The sequence below is a fragment of the Mirounga leonina genome, unplaced genomic scaffold, assembly GCF_011800145.1.
Source record: "Mirounga leonina isolate KUSES-001 unplaced genomic scaffold, KU_Mleo_1.0 Mir_197, whole genome shotgun sequence".
Taxonomy (NCBI): domain Eukaryota; kingdom Metazoa; phylum Chordata; class Mammalia; order Carnivora; family Phocidae; genus Mirounga; species Mirounga leonina.
In genome coordinates, this window is record NW_023270494.1 from 15,314,423 (window position 1) to 15,320,422 (window position 6,000).

The following is a 6,000-nucleotide window of genomic DNA, read 5'->3' on the forward strand; positions in this document are numbered from 1 at the left end:
TTTTGTAACAATGATCTTTTTCAATACAAAATATGCGTAAGAGAGACTGAGACTTGGGCAAACAAAGAAAAATGTTCTCATATGCTATGCTCCAAAACTCCTTACGTGGGCCACCTCTTCTAAGAAAAAGGAATAAATCAATTAATATACTTTGTCAGAAACGTCTTCAGAGTTAGACATAATATGGGTGTCACACAGATACTGTCAGATAAATCCCTACTAAGGCAAAATAGCCAATCTTTTTTCAGCAGACAGACAGAAGTAATTATGCTCTGCAAGAGCCTTCAAGAGACATACCTGGTCTATCTCCAACTCTTGACGTTCAATGACCATTTATATAATAACCTAAGGATTGGTAACTTCATCTATAAAGGCCTCGACAGTAAATATTTAGGTTTTGTGTGCTAGTAGGTCTCTATAGAAACTACCCAACTCTGTGGCTGTACACAAAAAACAGCCATAACCAATATGTAAATGAATGAGCATGGCCATATTCCAATAAAACTTCAGGAGCACCTAACACTCAGTCATTAGGTGTCTGCTTTCGGCTGGGGTCATGGTCCCAGGGTCCCAGGATCGAGCCCTGCATCGGGCTCCCTGCTCGGCCGGAAGCCTGCTTCTCCCTCTCCCTCTCCCCCTGCTTGTGTTCCCTCTCTTGCTATCTCTCTTTCTGTCAAATAAATAAATAAAATCTTAAAAAAAAAAAAGATTCTATTCAAATAAACCAGGTGATAGTTTTCATGGTATTATAACAAAGACTGTTTGTTTATACAGTATATTTATATGGTGCCTTCTCTCCAAATAATAGTATTTGTTAATTACAGGCACTCAGCAGATATGACAATGCTGAGTTTCAATTCCTTCACAAAGGGAAAAAAAAATCCAAATAATTAAACTAGCTTCCAAACTATTTTATATTTGTTACCTTGATCAAACTAGTACTAGAAAAGTAAACAGCCATCTGCGACAGCTTGTTCTAGCTCCTTAAAATAAAATCTGGGAACCATGAGTAAAAATATTCCAGCTAACATTGGTGATTCTGTGTAAGTACATTCAACTACTATGCCCAATCACTAGGTCTCAGAAATTCAATTTTAATTCTATTGTAAAAAGAAGAAATATGACAAGGAGAGAACTTTCATGCATTTCTATTATGCACACTTGTTCTACCTTACATCTAATCAAGATCAACTATCCTAGGGATGCCTGGGTGGCTCAGTCGGTTAAGTGTCTGCCTTCAGCTCGGGTCATGATCCCAGGGTCCTGAAATTGAGCCCCTCATTGGGCTCCCTCTCCCTCTGCCCCTCCCCCCTGCTTATGCTCTGTGTGTGTGTCTCTCTCTCAAATAAATAAATAAAATCTAAAAAAAAAATCAACTATCCTAATATTCCCCTTTCGGAACTAGTACTGGCTTAGTATATGGTAGTCCCCTGCTAATCCACCCGCAGTCCAGAAGCAGATAATCCTCCTTCTGATGTATAGTCAGAACATCAATAGTAACCCAAGGCTACATCACATCGCCTACATCATTCACCTCATTTCATCTCATCACATAGGCATTTTATCATCTTGATAAAATGATAAGAAGTCATCACAAGAATGAATTCAGCACAATAAGATAATCTGAGAGGAGAGACCACATTCTCATAACTTTATTACAATATACTATAATTGTTCTATCTTATTATTGTTGTTAATCTTTTATTATGCCCAATTTATAAATTAAACTTTATTGTAGGTATGTACACATAGAAAAAAAAAACAGTATATATAGGTTTCAGTACTATCCATAGTTTCAGGCATCCACTGGGAGTCTTGAAATGTATCCGCCTCAGATAAGAGGAGATTACTGTACTTCTTTCTAGGCTTACTTTTTTCTCCATTCAAAATAATGCATGCAAAATCTTTCAGAAAATATGAAAAGAGCAAAGGCATTTATGGGCAAATATGGGGAAAAGCCAGAGAGCCAGCATGGGACAGTCCAAAAATCAAACACGGAAGAGGGAAATAATCAAAAGTTTAATAATGTTAGTAAAACTTTATGATAAAGATGCAAACATCAAATTAGTTTCATAAATGAAGTATGCTAAAAGGAACTATCAGCCAATCTAAAATACACAGCATGACCTAAGTCTATGACAAATATACCAAAGTATATAAATATACATCTTGAATAAGTCTTAGTCATAATAGATTATCCTGAATTCCCTTATCTACAAATGTACATAAAAATGAAAGAAGTATTTGATTACATGAGCTTTACAGAATGGCAGAAAGTTTGGCTTACAGAAGAAAATAATTGTTACAAGTATAAGAGACGACTGTTATTCTTTTTTCTTCTTTTTTTTAGGGGGGAGGGGTAGAGGAAGAGGGAGAGAATCTTAAGTAGGCTCCACACCCAGCACATGAGCCTGACACAGGGCTCCATCTCACAACCCTGAGATCATGAACTGAGCTGAAATCATGAGTTCGACGCTTAAATGACTGAGCCACCCAGGGGCCCTATTATTCTTTATACTTTACACATTTTTATAAATATGATTTCATATGTAATATATATGAAACAATGTGTAAGTGTGACAAAAGTCTGAGCCAATGGTTATTGATGGAAGTGGTAAAATATACACAATCATCCATTTTTGTTACTTTTTAAAATAAAATAGATCATAAAAGTATGAATAAGCAGGAAAAATGGACAATTTCTCCTCAATTTTCCTTGAGAAAGTTAGCAATAAAGATTTACTGGTGCTTTTAAAGAGATGGTATGTAGATCTGTGTGTGTGTGTGGTGTACTCTCTTTAAAAGCACCAGTAAACCTTTATTGCATACTATGTACACACACACACACCCAAAATTACTTGAAAGTAACTTTCTATCTCTAAAGTCCCCCAAAACCAACCTCTATCACAAATATGTCCTTAAACACATAAAAAGTACAGATACTCCTCTACTCATAATCCCAGAGATAAATTACAAAAATAAATCCCGTAAGAGAAATGTTCATACTATAAGTAACCGTATTTTTTTTTTAAAGATTTTATTTATTTATTCATGAGAGACAGAGACAGAGAGAGAGAGAAGCAGGTTCCCAAGGAGCAGGGAGCCCGATGCGGGACTCGATCTCAGGACCCTAGGATCATGACCTGAGCCGAAGACAGACGCTTAACCATCTGAGCCACCCAGGCGCCCAGTAACCGTATTTTTGGTAAATTTGTAGGCTTAATATTTATGTGTCTTACTACTTACTTATTGAATTGAAACTCAACTCTTCCACTTGCCAGCTAAATCTGATTCTTGATTGTCCTATGCAAGTTATTGAACATCTCTGTGTTTCAGTTTCTCATCAGTAAAACGTAAATAACAGGACATACTTCACAGGGTGCTGAAACTGATTAAAACATGTATAATGGGACTGGCACAGAGTAAGTGCTATATAAGGGTGAGCTATTACGACTAGTACTTCTAGTAACAATACTCCATCTTCCCAAACATATTAAAAACATTCTGGACAATTTGAATTACTGATTAAAATTAGATACTATCAAAAACAGACATTAAGGGCGCCTGGGTGGCTCAGTTGGTTAAGCGACTGCCTTCGGCTCAGGTCATGATCCTGGAATCCCGAGATCGAGTCCCACATCGGGCTCCCTGCTCGGCAGGGAGTCTGCTTCTCCCTCTGACCCTCCTCTCTCTCATGCTCTCTGTCTCTCATTCTCTCTCTCTCAAATAAATAAATAAAATCTTTAAAAAAAAAAAGACATTAAATCTGAAGCCTGATTAACAGTAAGTTTAAAGCCCTGCAACTCTGAAAAGAACAGATCATTAATAGATCCACATAACCACCCTGTCAAGAACAATCGGAGGAGAGCGGTTTTCCCAAGTGCAAATATCAATTTCTTCCCTTACACAAGGGGGCAGTGATAACAAGAAAAGAATGGGGCTCTGCAACACCTCTTCCTACAGACAGTAGGGGGTGGCAATACATATGGCTTACAGTCAGAACAAAACAGGAAGACCCAACAGAACTGCTCTTTATTCTCCTCTGGCCCTCTCCTCTCTGCTTTAGCCCCAACATAGCCTCAAGGTGAGGGATTTATCTATAGAAAACACTAAAACACAGTATTAATCACCAGGTAAAATCCAGTTTTGTCTTTAAAGCAAATGATCCCTCAGTGGGTGAATGTGGATGCAGGAGGAAGCCCATCAGTATGAATTTTCAGATTATCTAGCAAATTACTTACTGTTATTATAAGAACAACATTCTTCAAGCAAGTCATTCAATTTCTCTACAATAATCACAACATAAAAGACTAAAATCTCAATCATTAACTATATTCTAATGAACACAGCCAGATATTTCTGCTTGTTTCATACCATACAGACACTCATTGAACGTACATATGTAAGTTATATTACATAGCTCATTGAACTATCTTTTGTTACTTCTGAAATTCCAGCTATTTTCTGACAATCCTCTCAAAACACAGATGTTCTTCTTAAATGGAAGTCACAATGTTTCGTAGCATGTGGGTAATTTCATATACAAAGATAGATAGAGAAAGAATATTTAATATTTTATTCTTGTGCTCACATTCCTAAGATGATGTACCTGGGAAACACTGACAGTATCCATGTTGCTGCTTTTTATGCTACATTTACTGTATTCCATTTTTTCCCCATTTTGCCACCCCAACACCAAGAACATGCAAGAATAGAGCACTACTGTCATTCACTGTAATTAACCACTGCAATAGCTTTTGGCTCCAACCCCTCAAAATGCCTGAAAATTTATCCCTTTTGTTCACCATATTGTTTTGTTTTCCTCATTCCAGATATTTTCACCTGTGTGAAAATGAAGACAGGGGCACACAGGAAAAAAAATCCCTTTGCCTAATGATCTTGAACTCAGAATTATGATCAAGATGTGGTGTTTTTTTGTTTATTGTTTTTCTTTTCCTGGAGAGGAGCAGAGAACAGAGTGAAAGACACCCAAAACACCAAATCTTCCTAATGTTTATTATCATGTTTATGTTTTGTGAAACCCATTTTACACAACTGAAATAAAAGACAGGATACAATTGTATCCGTGCTCTCTCCAAGCTGACGGCAAAACCTGGAATTATGTTAGCCTTATTTTTTCTTTCCCATCTCACAACCAGACACAATATGCTTTTTCTTCTTTCACGTGGGTACGTACTCTCTCTATCTCAAAAAATAGCATATCATAGCTCCTCTCGATTTCCTGTGATAAAATACCTAGCAATGAGCCTTATTAATCTTTTCTTACACTACATCTCCTTTCCCAGAGGGATTGTTAATATCGCACACAACACTTCTACCATGAATTTCAATGCTACACAGGCCAACCCACCCTGCGCCTTACCTGGCACATTTCACAACTACTTTTTATGCTGCATTCTGGGGGCACATTTTGCAACTCGTTCTGCACCACATTGCCTGCCACGTTTAGCAATCTGCCTCGCATCTCCTCCTGGGTCCCCGTCATCTAGAGACTCTCTCGGTACCAAATTCCATGACACCTTCGGTGACACCGAAGTGACCGTCCCCGGCCTCATCTGAAGCCACCCTGAGTGCCACATCTGGAGCCAACCTTCCCCACACCTTGGACACCGGAGGCACTTCGCTGCCCGTTCCGCTGCTTCCCTGCTCGCCCCCGCCCCTCTCCCTGGAGCCGAGGCATTGGAGGCGAACGCCCCTGTCACTGAGGCGACCCCTCCTTCCGCCGCTCCCCGGGTCTCTTACCTGCCGCCCTGAGGGGCTCGCTGCAACTCCGGGTCAAGCCCCAGCCCCCGGGATCCCCAGTGAGGACCGCGCCGCCAGCCGGCGCCGCCCGCGATTCCCAGAGCACCTCGCTGCGCTCCGACGCCCGCGGTGGGTCTGCGCCCCGGGAAGGCGCGGCGGGGCCTCGCGGCGGGCAAGCGCAGCCCGCGGCGGTCCTCTTGTCAGCGGCGGCGCGGGTGCAGGCTCTCGCCCCTCAGG

At 40.2% G+C, this 6,000-nt stretch overlaps 1 protein-coding gene across 1 annotated transcript in view; it reads right to left on the reverse strand.

The window, feature by feature from the left end:
• TANC2 (tetratricopeptide repeat, ankyrin repeat and coiled-coil containing 2) overlaps positions 1-5,993 on the reverse strand; it is a 362,442-nt gene extending 356,449 nt beyond the window's left edge. The window contains exon 1 of the mRNA XM_035026328.1: positions 5,764-5,993. The gene's annotated coding sequence lies outside the window, so the exon portion shown is untranslated. The remainder of the gene's footprint in view (positions 1-5,763) is intronic.
• Positions 5,994-6,000: the final 7 nt, after the last annotated feature.